The sequence below is a fragment of the Anopheles stephensi genome, unplaced genomic scaffold (assembly GCF_013141755.1).
Source record: "Anopheles stephensi strain Indian unplaced genomic scaffold, UCI_ANSTEP_V1.0 ucontig379, whole genome shotgun sequence".
Taxonomy (NCBI): domain Eukaryota; kingdom Metazoa; phylum Arthropoda; class Insecta; order Diptera; family Culicidae; genus Anopheles; species Anopheles stephensi.
The window spans coordinates 15,001-29,013 of NW_023405323.1; the positions used below are offsets into that span (position 1 = coordinate 15,001).

Here is a 14,013-nt window from a genome sequence, read left to right on the forward strand (position 1 = left end):
ATGCGTTCGCATCGATCCTCTCAGGCGACCTACGCCTGGTGGTGTTATGGTGGACGCAAGGCACGTCCTGGCCCGGCAGCGAAGGGCAGGGTGTTGAGCGTGGTGAAGTCGAGGAGTAGAAGTGATAGCAAGATACATTGTCGGGAGGTGGAACCCGAAAATGTACAAGTCCGGGAATACGGGGTGCATCGTATGTAACGTTCGATGTACATATAAAGCCTGGTAGGTGTTGGGATTATGTCTGCAACACGGGCATTATCGAAAGATGGTTAAGTGGAGTCACCCAATGGGTGCCGTGCGTTATAAGGTACGTAATGCACAGTAGAGATACATTGTCGGGAGGTGGAACCCGAAAAATGTACAAGTCCGGGAATACGGGGTGCATCGTATGTAACGTTCGATGTACATTTAAAGCCTGGTAGGTGTTGGGATTATATCTGCAACACGGGCATTATCGAAAGATGGTTAAGTGGAGTCACCCAATGGGTGCCGTGCGTTATCAGGTACGTAATGCACAGTACAGATACATTGTCGGGAGGTGGAACCCGAAAAATGTACAAGTCCGGGAATACGGAAAAGTTCCCCATGAAAGGCTGGGGATACAATTATTGATACAAATAATGTGCCTAAGGGTACATTTATTTTTCTAAGTCCCAGAAATCCGTCACTGAACATCACGACTTACAAACACATCTTCCCCCGGTCCTCCCATATACGGCACGGGGACAAGTATGAAGAATGAAAATCATGTGTGTATGGAACATATAATGTGCCTGAGAGCACATTTTTTTTCTAAGTCCCAGAAATCCGTCACTGAACATCACGACTTACGAAGACATGTTCCCCCGGTCCTCCCATATACGGCACGGGGACAAGTATGAAGAATGAAAACTATGTGTGTATGAAACATATAATGTGCCTGAGAGCACATTTTTTTTCTAAGTCCCAGAAATCCGTCACTGAACATCACGACTTACGAAGACATGTTCCCCCGGTCCTCCCATATACGGCACGGGGACAAGTATGAAGAATGAAAACTATGTGTGTATGAAACATATAATGTGCCTGAGAGCACATTTTTTTTCTAAGTCCCAGAAATCCGTCACTGAACATCACGACTTACGAAGACATGTTCCCCCGGTCCTCCCATATACGGCACGGGGACAAGTATGAAGAATGAAAATAATGTGTGTATGGAACATATAATGTGCCTGAGAGCACATTTTTTTTCTAAGTCCCAGAAATCCGTCACTGAACATCACGACTTACAAACACATCTTCCCCCGGTCCTCCCATATACGGCACCGGGACAAGTATGAAGTATGAAAATTTTTGGTCACAGCGTGAAATCCCTCTAATGATCATGAAAATAGCATCGGATCACTTATCTGACCATAAAAAGTGAACCAAAACCCTATTTGAACAAACTTTTTGGTCCTATGAAAAATTCACTTTTCATATATGTCATGGTCGAAAATTTTCTAAGTCCCAAAAAATCACATATTCTCGAATATCTCGAAAACTACGTATCGGACAGGGGTCAACCAAGGTGTTTTAGAAAGGTCTTTACAAGCTCTATTTAATGAGCCATAGCGACTTTCAAGTGATTTTTTGACACTTTTTCGCATATCGGCATCCTTGGTTCCCATACTGGCCATAGACCATAGGGCACCGAACGGCTAACTTTTGGTCCGGGGGTGAAATTTTTTTTTCACGAGATTTTGATGAAAATGGCTTCGGAACGCGTTTCTAATAATGAAAAGTGAAACCAAACAGTATTTGCGAAGAAAAAATTGTCCTATGAAAAAATCACTTTTTCTTAGGGTACGGGTCAAAAATTTTCTAAGTCCCAAAAAATCACATATTCTCGAATATCTCGAAAACTACTTATCGGACAGGGGTCAACCAAGGTGTTTTAGAAAGGTCTTTACAAGCTCTATTTAATGAGCCATAGCGACTTTCAAGTGATTTTTTGACACTTTTTCGCATATCGGCATCCTTGGTTCCCATACTGGCCATAGGCCATAGGGCACCGAACGGCCAACTTTTGGTCCGGGGGTGAAATTTTTTTTTCACGAGATTTTGATGAAAATGGCTTCGGAACGCGTTTCTAATAATGAAAAGTGAAACCAAACAGTATTTGCGAAGAAAAAATTGTCCTATGAAAAAATCACTTTTTCTTAGGGTACGGGTCAAAAATTTTCTAAGTCCCAAAAAATCACATATTCTCGAATATCTCGAAAACTACTTATCGGACAGGGGTCAACCAAGGTGTTTTAGAAAGGTCTTTACAAGCTCTATTTAATGAGCCATAGCGACTTTCAAGTGATTTTTTGACACTTTTTCGCATATCGGCATCCTTGGTTCCCATACTGGCCATAGGCCATAGGGCACCGAACGGCCAACTTTTGGTCCGGGGGTGAAATTTTTTTTTCACGAGATTTTGATGAAAATGGCTTCGGAACGCGTTTCTAATAATGAAAAGTGAAACCAAACAGTATTTGCGAAGAAAAAATTGTCCTATGAAAAAATCACTTTTTCTTAGGGTACGGGTCAAAAATTTTCTAAGTCCCAAAAAATCACATTTTCTCGAATATCTCGAAAACTACTTATCGGACAGGGGTCAACCAAGGTGTTTTAGAAAGGTCTCAACAAGCTCTAAATAATGGGCCATAGCGACTTTTTAGTGATTTTTTGACAAATTTTGTCATATCGGCATCCCGAGTTCCCATACTGGCCATAGGCCATGGGGCCCCGAACGAAAAAATTTTGGTCCGAGGGTCAAAATTTTTTTTCTCATAAATTTGTTCAAAACGCCGTCGGAACGCGCCTTAGATCATGAAAAGTGAAAAGAAACAGTATTTTGCAAAAGTTGGGGTGGCCTATGACTTACATGGCCACGTCCTAGGTCCGAGTTCCCGAGGTCGTGTTCTTCAGTGGCGGAAAAAAATGGCCACTTGTGGGAGATGCAAAATGTTCATTTTGTATTATAGGGGACACACTATCGAAGCGAAAATTTCAGAAATGGCCTAAAACGTGAAGAAATGATGGGGTATGTACGAAAAGAAGGTTTTTATGGTCAAACGGTGAAAATTTTTTTTTTATGAAAAATTTTGGTCTCCCACCGTTCATGAATTTCTAGGACCAAAAATCGAAAAATTTGAAAACTTCACGATCGAAAGGGAAACGCATATGTGGTGTTCCTAGGTGTGTACGGTGTACGAAAAACGGGTTCACGATGAGATATCAGGCAAATAAGTGGACCTAAAGTGAGTTATACGGGTAAGACGAGGTGTCCAAAGACCGAAATAGGGGTACCAACTGAGAACGAAATGAAGGTCCCCGAAGTCGCCATACAAGTTATAGGAGGTGTCCAAAGTACGAAAAGAGTTCCATATTCGGCTGTTCCTACTATATGGTTCCCTGATTGCTGCTCCAAGGAGTAGTGAGGAAGTGTCCAAAGGTCTGTTGGGGGTATCGAGGTGATACCCTCGACGGACAATATGCACGAAAAGTGGTTCGATGATCTATCCTGTAGGTCGTACGGCAGCCATACCCGGCTGGAAGTACCGCGGTAATTCCGCAATAAAACGTTCGCCAGACGAACAAACAAATTGAATTAGCTCATCGTAGTGTACGGAAACGAAACGAAAATGTAAGGTGATTAGGGATCCGGGAGCAATCTCGCGATCCCATGGTTCGGTGTAAGAAATGATACGAAGTGTTCATAAGTCTCCTCTGGAGGCAGAACCATCGTAGCAAAGTTCGGGAACCCAAGGGTCACAAAAACTCGTAGGACGATATCCACGAATAATCGGGGACTTGTGGGGACTACCGTGCCCTGACAAGTCAACTACACCTTAACTGGTGATGGTCGTCCTACGGGGACCTGCGGGGAGCAAAAGGAGTCAGAAACAATCGTAGGACGATATCCACGAATAATCGGGGACTTGTGGGGACTACCGTGCCCTGACAAGTCAACTACACCTTAACTGGTGATGGTCGTCCTACGGGGACCTTCAGGGAGCCGCAGTAAGTCGCAGGTCGTATGCGAGCCTTGATTGGTCCTGTTGGGGGCGTGCGGGGTGTAATGCCTCGGTACGTCAAATGTTGGTGTACGATGTACATCGATAATCTGACATCCTCCTGAACAACCTTTGCTCGTGTGGTTATTGGCGCTGTGGAGTCGGTGTACTGCCGCAGGTCAATGAGAGTGGTCACAACAAAGATTGTGTCACCTGATGAACGTAGAAAGAGAGTCTGCGGGGACTGGTGCCCTGGTAGACAAAAAATATCGAACAAGCAATTGACGAAGACGAATTCTGGTTGATCCTACCAGTAATATACGCTTGTCTCAAAGGTTAAGCCATGCATGTCTAAGTACAAACATAAATGAATGTGAAACCGCATAAGGCTCAGTACAACAGCCATAATTCACAAGATCATCCACCCATCAGTTACTTGGATAACTGTGGAAAAGCCAGAGCTAATACATGCAACATGCCGGGACCGCTGTCCGCTTGCGGGCGGTGGAACTGGTGCACTTATTAGTAAAACCAATCGCCTCCGGGCGGCTTGAGTTGAAGTCTGGATAAGGATGCCGATCGTATGGTCGCTTGACCGACGACAGATCTTGCAAATGTCTGCCCTATCAACTATTGATGGTAGTGTAGAGGACTACCATGGTTGCGACGGGTAACGGGGAATCAGGGTTCGATTCCGGAGAGGGAGCCTGAGAAATGGCTACCACATCCAAGGAAGGCAGCAGGCGCGTAAATTACCCAATCCCGGCACGGGGAGGTAGTGACGAGAAATAACAATATGGACCTCTCTAACGATGGTCCATAATTGGAATGAATTGAGCATAAATCCTTCAATAAGGATCAAGTGGAGGGCAAGTCTGGTGCCAGCAGCCGCGGTAATTCCAGCTCCACTAGCGTATATTAAAGTTGTTGCGGTTAAAACGTTCGAAGTTGATTCCCCGTCCAGACACGCGACCGCCGCGGGCGCCCGGCACACGCCGGATACGTTCGTGCGCGAGCTCGCGGCTGCGACTCACAATGGTGTGCCTGGGCGTCAACCTCGTGATCGGTCGGGCACGTCCCGAGCCGGTGCGTGGTGCCCGGGCAGCTCCCATTTACCTTGAACAAATTAGAGTGCTTCAAGCAGGCTAGTACAAAAGCGTCCACACCCGCCCAGGGTTGGCGTTGGCCGAGAATAATCTTGCATGGAATAATGGAACATGACCTCGGTCTGAGTCTTTTGGTTGGTTTTGTATAGACCCAGAGGTAATGATTAACAGAAGTAGTTGGGGGCATTGGTATTACGGCGCGAGAGGTGAAATTCGTAGACCGTCGTAGGACCAACTGAAGCGAAAGCGTTTGCCATGGATGCTTTCATTAATCAAGAACGAAAGTTAGAGGATCGAAGGCGATTAGATACCGCCCTAGTTCTAACCGTAAACGATGCCAATCAGCAATTGGGAGACGCTACTACATTCGGTGCTCTCAGTAGCTTCCGGGAAACCAAAATCGGGTTCCGGGGGAAGTATGGTTGCAAAGTTGAAACTTAAAGGAATTGACGGAAGGGCACCACAAGAAGTGGAGCTTGCAGAGGCGAGCTGTCAAAGGAAGCAAGCGGACGCTTTCCGTGAGCTCCTTATGATATAGTGTTTTTCGTTTAAAAAACTTACAAAGTGGTGGTGCAAATTTTTTAGAGTAGTGTACAAACACATATTTTGCGCAAACACCGTGAAGTTTTGGTGAAAAACAGTGGGAAAACGTCGATTTTGGCACACAAACATTGCGTCGTGCACCGGTGCGTGTGGCCACGAAGGGTGCGTGTGTGGTTCCGTTAGTGCGTGCGAGCGTAGCGCTCCCTTTCGGTGCGGTTGAAGGGGAGCCCGCAGCCGCTGTGCAGCGTATTTTGTTACGGACAGGAGCGGAACAGTGATAAAACATTACCCCCTAACGAGGGAAGAAACATTCAGTGAAAAACAGTGCGGAAAAGTGCGTTGACCAGCAAGCAGATATCACGTGCTAAGGGCACGTGAACTTAGCACGTAAGGGCTTGGCTGTGTCGGTGAGTGCGTGCGTAGGGTGACGTGCCGTGGTTTGACGTCTGGACAGTGGGCACACCATCGGTCATCCCGGTTGTTGTCCTGGGAGAATTCCCCCTAGTGCCACCAGCGCCCTCTATGGGGCACTAGCGGAAGTTTCTCCGGAGACACAAACCAAAAGCTCCGCACAAACAAGCGTGCTATAATCAAATGCGGGCTGCATACCGGCCAGGCGCACGTGTCCAGTGACTTTAACGCTGGACAAAGCGACGAACCGTGCAGCAGCATAATGTCGGGAGTAGAGAGCGATGATTCGGTGGAGGTGGTCCCCGAAATCATCAAGACAAAGAAAAGGAGACTTTCTCCGCGCGTAGTGGTGACACCCCTGGAATTGTCGCCAGGGACGATGTCGTCACTACGGAGCTCTCAGGGGGCACCCAAGCCAGCCCCGAGAACACCGTTGGAAGAGCCGGACGAGGGAGCGCGGAAGCGTACCGCCCCCGCCCCGACGCCGTCGCCGAGGAGGTCTATGTCTCCTGAGATGCTGGCACCAGCCGCATCGGAGCCGACCAGCTTCCCGACGGCAGAAGTGTCGGACAGACATGCGCGGCAGTACGAGCGGGTGTTGGAAAAGCTCGAGGAGCTTACCGCTCTTTACCGAAAGAGCCAGGAGGAGAATTCGAGGCTCCGTGCGGAGCTCGATATATATCGCACGGGGGTGCGAACCGTTGTGCAGCTGGAGAATTCAGCGACTGGCGTGCGCTTGGGAAACCAAGCCTCTTCCAAGTTGCAGCCCAGCAAAAGGACACTCAGGCGCTCTCAGCAGAGGGAGAGAGCCGAGGCACGCCAGTCGCAGGGTCCTGCCCAGCATCGCATGCTGGAACTGCAGGAGCAGCTGCGCCGTGAGATCCAGGAGGAAGAGAAGCAGATGAGGGCGAGGAGCGGGCACGGGCAGCGGTCCCAGCCCCTGCAACAGCCGTACGACTTTCCGGCATCGGAAACCAGGCGGCAGCAGCAGCAATCCTACCGTGACGCCCTGGTAGGTGGTTGGCAGGTTGTGGGGAAGCGGCAAAAGGCCCAGCCTTCAGCTGCACCTCAGCAGCGGCAGCGGCCGCAACCAGCAACCAAGAGCCAACGCCCCGCACAGGCAAACCGGCGGACGAAAAGGCGACGACCAGACGCCATTCTGGTGGTTCCAGCACCGGGGGTCTCCTTCGCCGAGATGTACCGACCCATCCGGACGAGCCCGGCCCTGGAGGATGTCCAGCACTGCATCCGTATCGGCAAGCGGACACCGAAGGGGAACCTTCGGATGGAGCTGGCACGGGACATGGACTCGGCGGCGCTGTGCAGCCGCATTCAGTCCACGCTGGGAGAGCTGGGATCCGCCAGGGTCCTGACGGAGATGGCGGAGGTTGTTCTGAAAAACGTCGACAACCTCACGGAGGAGGAGACGATCAGGGAGGCGTTGAAGGCGGCACTCGCCAAGGAGCCAGCGGTGGCCTCGCTTCGCATCTGGGAGCGGGCAGATGCCACAAAGCGGGCCCGCGTGCGGCTACCGCGAGTGGAAGCGGAAGCCCTGCTCCAAAAAGATCGCCTTATTATAGACTACTCCTCGTGTCGGCTGGAGGAGGCCCCCAGGCTGGAGGCGGCAAAGCGCCGTTGCTTCCGGTGCCTGGAAAGGGGCCACATGGCAGCGGACTGCGTCGGGCCCGATCGCAGCAACTGCTGCATCAGATGCGGAGCTCCTGGCCATCGGGCGGCCAGCTGCAGCAGTGCGGTTAGCTGCATTCGGTGTGGAGGACCACATCGAATTGCAGCGCACGGCTGCAGGGGAGCTAACCTTTCCCCCCGCCGCTAAGCATGTCTGTGGGGAGCCACCTCCAGGTCCTGCAGGTTAACACCAACAGGAGTCGGAGTGCGCAGGACCTGGCTCTCCACACAATGCGGACGGAGCGGGTGGACGTTATGGTGGTGTGCGAGCTGAGTTCGGTTCCGGACGGGAACGCAAACTGGGTGGTGGACCGCGACAGGCTGGTGGCCATTGTCGCGAGCGGATACTCCCACCCGGTTCAGCGGATCTGGAGCTCGAGTTTTCCCGGCATCGTGGCGGCGGACGTGGCAGGCGTCACGATCATAGCGTGTTACGCGTCGCCAAGCATCGGGGTTCCCCAGTTTGTCGAGATGCTGCAACGCATTGAGGTGCTCGCCTCAGGACGCCCCCGAGTGTTGCTTGCCGGCGACTTCAACGCCTGGCATAGCGCCTGGGGCAGCAGCAGGACCAACGCGAAGGGCGAGGAACTGCTACAGCTGGCGGAGGGTCTCGGGCTCGATGTCCTGAACCTGGGGAGGGAAGCCACCTTCCTCGGGAACGGCGTCGCTCGCCCGAGCATTGTGGACGTCGCCTTCGCCAGTACTTCCATCAGCAGGCAGGACCTCGTCGGGGACCCCGACAGGCAATGGAGGATGCTGGGAACTTACTCATTCAGCGACCACCGGTACATCCGCTTCGAGGTGGGGGAAAGGCCGGCGGCAACGAGCCGCAACTCTACGGGAGCAGAAGCAGCACCAGCAGTGAGAGCAGCGGGCAGACGCTGGCGGGCAAAGGAGTTTAGCCGGGAGCTGTTCGACATCGCGTTGCGGGCAGCCAACTTCGTGGAGGAGGCCACGGACCCTGAGGGCCTGACCCGAACCCTGAGCCGGGCGTGCAGCGAGATCATGGCGGAGGTTTCCCCGTCAGTCGGCCACACAGGACGTCCGGCGTACTGGTGGACACCAGAAATCGGCCGGCTACGGGAGAACTGCCGCCTGGCTTGGGAACGGTACAGCAGGGTACCGACTAGCGACACGGCAGCCCGCAGAACAGCTTCTGCACGGCACCAGGAGGCCCGCCAGCTGCTGACAGCTGAGATCCGGGCTAGCAAGCGGGACCGTTACAACGAGTTTCTGCAACACCTGGAGGATGATGAGACGGGTAGGTGGCAGGGGGAGCTCCTGCGACGGCTCGGAGGGAGCCGCGTCGCACAAGAACGCGATCCGGCCGTTCTGCAGCGCATTGTGGACGCGCTGTGCCCGAACCACCCCCCTGTTGCCTGGCCTACCATCGAATCGGACGGCGTCGACATCAGGCCAGTGACGGAGCAGGAGTTGCTCGACATCGCAGCTGGCCTGAACCCTCGGAAGGCGCCCGGTCTGGATGGACTGCCGAACGCTGCCCTTTCGGCTGCCATCCGGGCGCATCCGACGACGTTCGCGAGGCTCCTCCAGGAGCAGATGGATGCTGGCCGCTTCCCGCGGCAATGGAGGAAGGCGAAGCTGGTGCTGCTTCCCAAACCGGGAAAACCCCCGGGCGAGCCGTCATCGGTGAGACCGGTGATGTTGCTGGACACGCCCGGCAAGGTGTACGAGCGAGTACTGCTGAACCGCCTGAACGACCACATCGAGATGCCGACGGAGCCGCTCCTCTCCGAATACCAGTTCGGCTTTCGGCGTGGTCGGTCGACACTTCAGGCGGTTGGGCTGGTGATGGAGGCCGCCAGATCTGCGATGAGTTTCGGGCGAACGAATAGACGCGACAAGCGCTGCCTGCTTGTCGTTGCTCTGGACGTCCGTAACGCCTTCAATTCCGCAGACTGGCAGGCCATAGCACTGGCGCTGCAGACCAAAGGAGTGCCCTCAGGACTGCGCAGCATCCTGCAGGAGTACTTCTCCGACCGTGAGCTGACGTATGATACCAGCTCCGGTCCGGTAACACGCCGAGTAACGGCAGGTGTTCCGCAGGGGTCCATTCTGGGCCCCACCCTGTGGAATATCCTGTACGACGGCGTGTTCGGAGTGCAGCTGCCGGAAGGTGCATCCGTCATCGGCTTTGCGGACGACCTGGCAGTACTCGCCAAGGGGTGTACACCGGAGGAGGCGGCAGGTGTAGCGGAGGAAGCTGTGGCAGCGATTTCCGCCTGGATGGAGCAACATCGGTTGCAGCTGGCCCCGGAAAAGACGGAGATCGTCCTCATCTCCAGTCTGCGTCGGGGCCATCCAGCGGTGCCCGTAGTGATCAACGGCGTCGAGGTCCGCTCGAAGCCGGCGATACGCTACCTCGGGGTCATGCTTCACGACCACCTCTCGTGGAAGCCACACGTCGAGAAGGCCACCGCAAAGGCACTCCGTGTGGTGAAGCTGGCCACCGGCGTGATGTCCAACCACGCCGGACCGAGGATGGCTAAACGCCGGCTGCTGGCAGCAGTGGCGGACTCGGTTGTGCGATACGCGGCACCCATCTGGGCGGAGGCGGTGAAGTTCCAGTGGTGCAGGCGGAAACTGGAGCAGCTGCAGCGACCTTTGGCGAAAGGTGTCGCCAGGACCTTCCGTACCGTCGGCTACGACACGGCGGTAGTGCTGGCTGGACTGGTCCCGCTACACCTGCAGGTGGACGAGATCGCGCGGTGCTATACCAGGCATCAACGGGCGTTGCAGAGGCGGGTGCTGATAGACAAGGAGGTCATCAAGCGGCTGGAGCACTCGGCAACCATAAGACAGTGGCAGACATCGTGGGACCAGGATGCCGCTCATCCGACCGCGAGCAGGTTCCTACGATGGGCTCACCGCGTGCTGCCGGATATTGCCGGCTGGGTAGGTAGGAAGCACGGCGAGGTTGATTTCTTCCTTAGCCAGGTACTCTCCGGACATGGCTTCTTCCGGGAGTACCTACATGCTATGGGTTTCACCTCTGCCCCGACCTGCCCCTTCTGCGCCGACAACACCGTGGAGTCGGCAGAGCACGTGGTGTTCCACTGTCCGAGGTTCGCCGACACGAGAGTGCAGTTCTTGACGGACGCGGACGGCGTCGTCATTTCCCCCGATGAGCTGGAGCGTTTTCTGCTGTCGAGCCCGGAGGCTTGGCAGCGAACGGCCACGGCAGCACGGCGGATCTGCAGCTTCCTACAACAAAGGTGGCTGGAGCAGCAGGTTGCCGAAAACGCGGCCATCGCTGGCGGGATCGTTTCCGCCAATGAGCTGGCGGAACGCGTTCGGCAACAGGTCCGCCGTGAAGCCAGAAACGCTGGCCAACGGCGAAGACGCCGGCAACGGCAGACATCCGCCATCGGGGAGATGGACATGGACCAACAACAGCACCCGTCCAATCAGCAGCAGGAGAGTCAACGCCCAGTTCGGCCCGAACGGTTCCGCCATCGGCCGAAGTGTTACTTCGTCGTCGGCTAAGGCGGAACCAACGGCAGCGGGAATACCGCGCCCAATTACGCGCGGGTACATTGCCGCCATTGCGTTCGGGCCGAACTCGCCGAAGCAGAGCACCGCCGACGGAGGAGGAGCTAGCCCGACGACGGGCCAACAGGCGCGCGCGAGAACGCCAACGCCGCCACGAGCGACAGGATCGCCATCGCGGCTTAATGTCGGCCGACGTAGAAGCCGCCATCGCGACCACCAACACGTCTACGCGTTGAGTGGGAGCGGTTACGGCCGAAACGATCGGCCAGTCAGCGAGCGTGCGAAAACACGACCGGGCGAGACCGGCATTTTGCCGTCTCCGCTTTGTGCGGTCGTTCGTTCTAGCACAGTCGGGCGAGAGAGAGCGCGCGTGCGCTCGGTTCGGGTACGTTCGGCATTTTGCGTCGTCCGCTTTGTGCGGATGTTCGTACCCGACCAGCAGTAGGAGAGAGAGCGTGCGCGTGCACTGTGAGAGTTAGGTCCGTCTTGTTCGTTTACGTTTTGTGCGGATGTTTGTTCTGTCCCACCGTAAGCGTCAAAGTGTTAGCGTGATTATGTGTGTGCATGTGTGTGTGCGTACATACTCATCGTTAGTATAAGGAAAAATGGAGACTCGACGAACCGCGGGCACGCCCGCTTCGTTAATGTTAGGTGTGTAAATGTAAGTCCTTCATTTTTAATGTTGCGTTTACGAATAGCTAGGCGGGGCGCGTGCCCTTACTAAATGTAGTCAGGGACGCCATTGCAGCCGGTGGCTACGCCTCCGTCGGGAAGGCCGCCGGCAATGGAGAGGTTTATTCGTTTTATAATTGTTCATGCGTGTTTCTGTATCGTTTATTGTTTATAAATAAGTAACGCGGCAAAACATTTTATAAATTTAAATGAATAAACGAATGCAATTTAAAAAAAAAAAAAAGAAGTGGAGCTTGCGGCTTAATTTGACTCAACACGGGAAAACTTACCAGGTCCGAACTTATCGAGGTAAGACAGATTAAGAGCTCTTTCTCAAATTTAAGGGTAGTGGTGCATGGCCGTTCTTAGTTCGTGGAATGATTTGTCTGGTTAATTCCGATAACGAACGCGACTCAAACAAGCTAACTAGAACGCTGTCAGCAGTGTGCCTCCGGGCGCACCTGACGTTACGGGGCGGCGGCGCCTTCGCGGGCGGTCGTCGCACTAGTTTGCCCTGCTTAGCGGGACAACTTGTGTTTAGCAAGGTGAGAGTGAGCGATAACAGGTCCGTGATGCCCTTAGATGTTCTGGGCTGCACGCGTGCTACAATGTGGGCAGCAGCGTGTTCTCGCCAATAGGCGCCCCCATTCCGAGAGGAACGGGAAATCACCCAAATGCTCATTTAGTTGGGATTGGGGACTGCAACGGTCCCCATGAACCTGGAATTTCTAGTAAGTGCTAGTCATTAGCTAGCGCTGATTACGTCCCTGCCCTTTGTACACACCGCCCGTCGCTACTACCGATGGATTATTTAGTGAGGTCTCTGGAGGCATACCTTCCGCGGTTCCTTCGTGAGCTGCAGTTGGCACGGCCGAAGTTGACCGAACTTGATGATTTAGAGGAAGTAAAAGTCGTAACAAGGTTTCCGTAGGTGAACCTGCGGAAGGATCATTACCGATCAAACAAGTCCGGGAGTGAGGTTGCCAAACGCATCGTCGGCATCACATGCTGACGCGCACGCTACAACCACAAGATGGTGTAGCACACTTGGTAGAGTTGAGCGAAAGCAACTCTTTCAAAGGGATACACATACCACTGACTCGGCGCAGGTCAGTAAAGACGCACACTTTGGCAGTACCGGGTACCTTATACACTGACTGATTGTCGTGTCACAAAGGGGTGATCGACAGTCGCACTTTGGCGTGCTCGGCTCCGCAACCGTCGGGGCCGTGGGCGCCTGCAGTGTGGTACTAGGGAACCAGAGTTGTGTGTTGGTTTGTGTATAATGGACATATCATTACCCATCAAACAAGTCCGAGAGTGAGGTTGCCAAACGCATCGTCGGCACAATATGCTGACGCGCACGCTACAACCACAAGATGGTGTAGCACACTTGGTAGAGTTGAGCGAAAGCAACTCTTTCAAAGGGATACACATACCACTGCCTCGGCGAAGGTCAGTAAAGATGCACACTTTGGTAGTACCGGGTACCTTATACACTGACTGATTGTCGTGTCACAACGGGGTGATCGACAGTCGCACTTTGGCGTGCTCGGCTCCGCAACCGTCGGGGCCGTGGGCGCCTGCAGTGTGGTACTAGGGAACCAGAGTTGTGTGTTGGTTTGTGTATAATGGATGGATGGACTTCGGTTCCATTCATCAACTAGTTCGGTGTGTACGTTAAACCCTAGGCAGGGGATCACTCGGCTCATGGATCGATGAAGACCGCAGCTAAATGCGCGTCAGAATGTGAACTGCAGGACACATGAACATCGACACGTTGAACGCATATGGCGCATCGGACGACTCAACCCGACCGATGCACACATCCTTGAGTGCCTACCAAGTTATCTCAACACTCTAACCAAACTGACCGTCCTGACCCCATCATAGGGGGGTAGGCTGTCGCAGCATGGCGTGCTCGGATCCGCATCCTTGTCGGGACCGTGGGCGCTGAAAGTGAGAGTGCTAACACAGAGAGACATACGAGGTATGGTACACAAACCTAAACATACACACACATGTGAGCATGGGTGAAGAGCGAGCGCGCGTCAAGT

At 53.6% G+C, this 14,013-nt stretch overlaps 2 non-coding genes across 2 annotated transcripts in view; both read left to right on the plus strand.

Annotated features, from left to right (window-relative positions):
- Nucleotides 1-47, plus strand: part of LOC118516702 — a 4,265-nt gene extending 4,218 nt beyond the window's left edge. Inside the window, exon 1 of the ribosomal RNA XR_004908030.1 lies at nucleotides 1-47. This exon is cut by the window's left edge and continues 4,218 nt beyond it. This is a non-coding gene — a ribosomal RNA (large subunit ribosomal RNA).
- Nucleotides 48-13,639: 13,592 nt separating this feature from the next.
- LOC118516703 lies at nucleotides 13,640-13,797 on the plus strand. The gene has a single exon (XR_004908031.1). It is a non-coding gene; the product is annotated as a 5.8S ribosomal RNA (ribosomal RNA).
- Nucleotides 13,798-14,013: the final 216 nt, after the last annotated feature.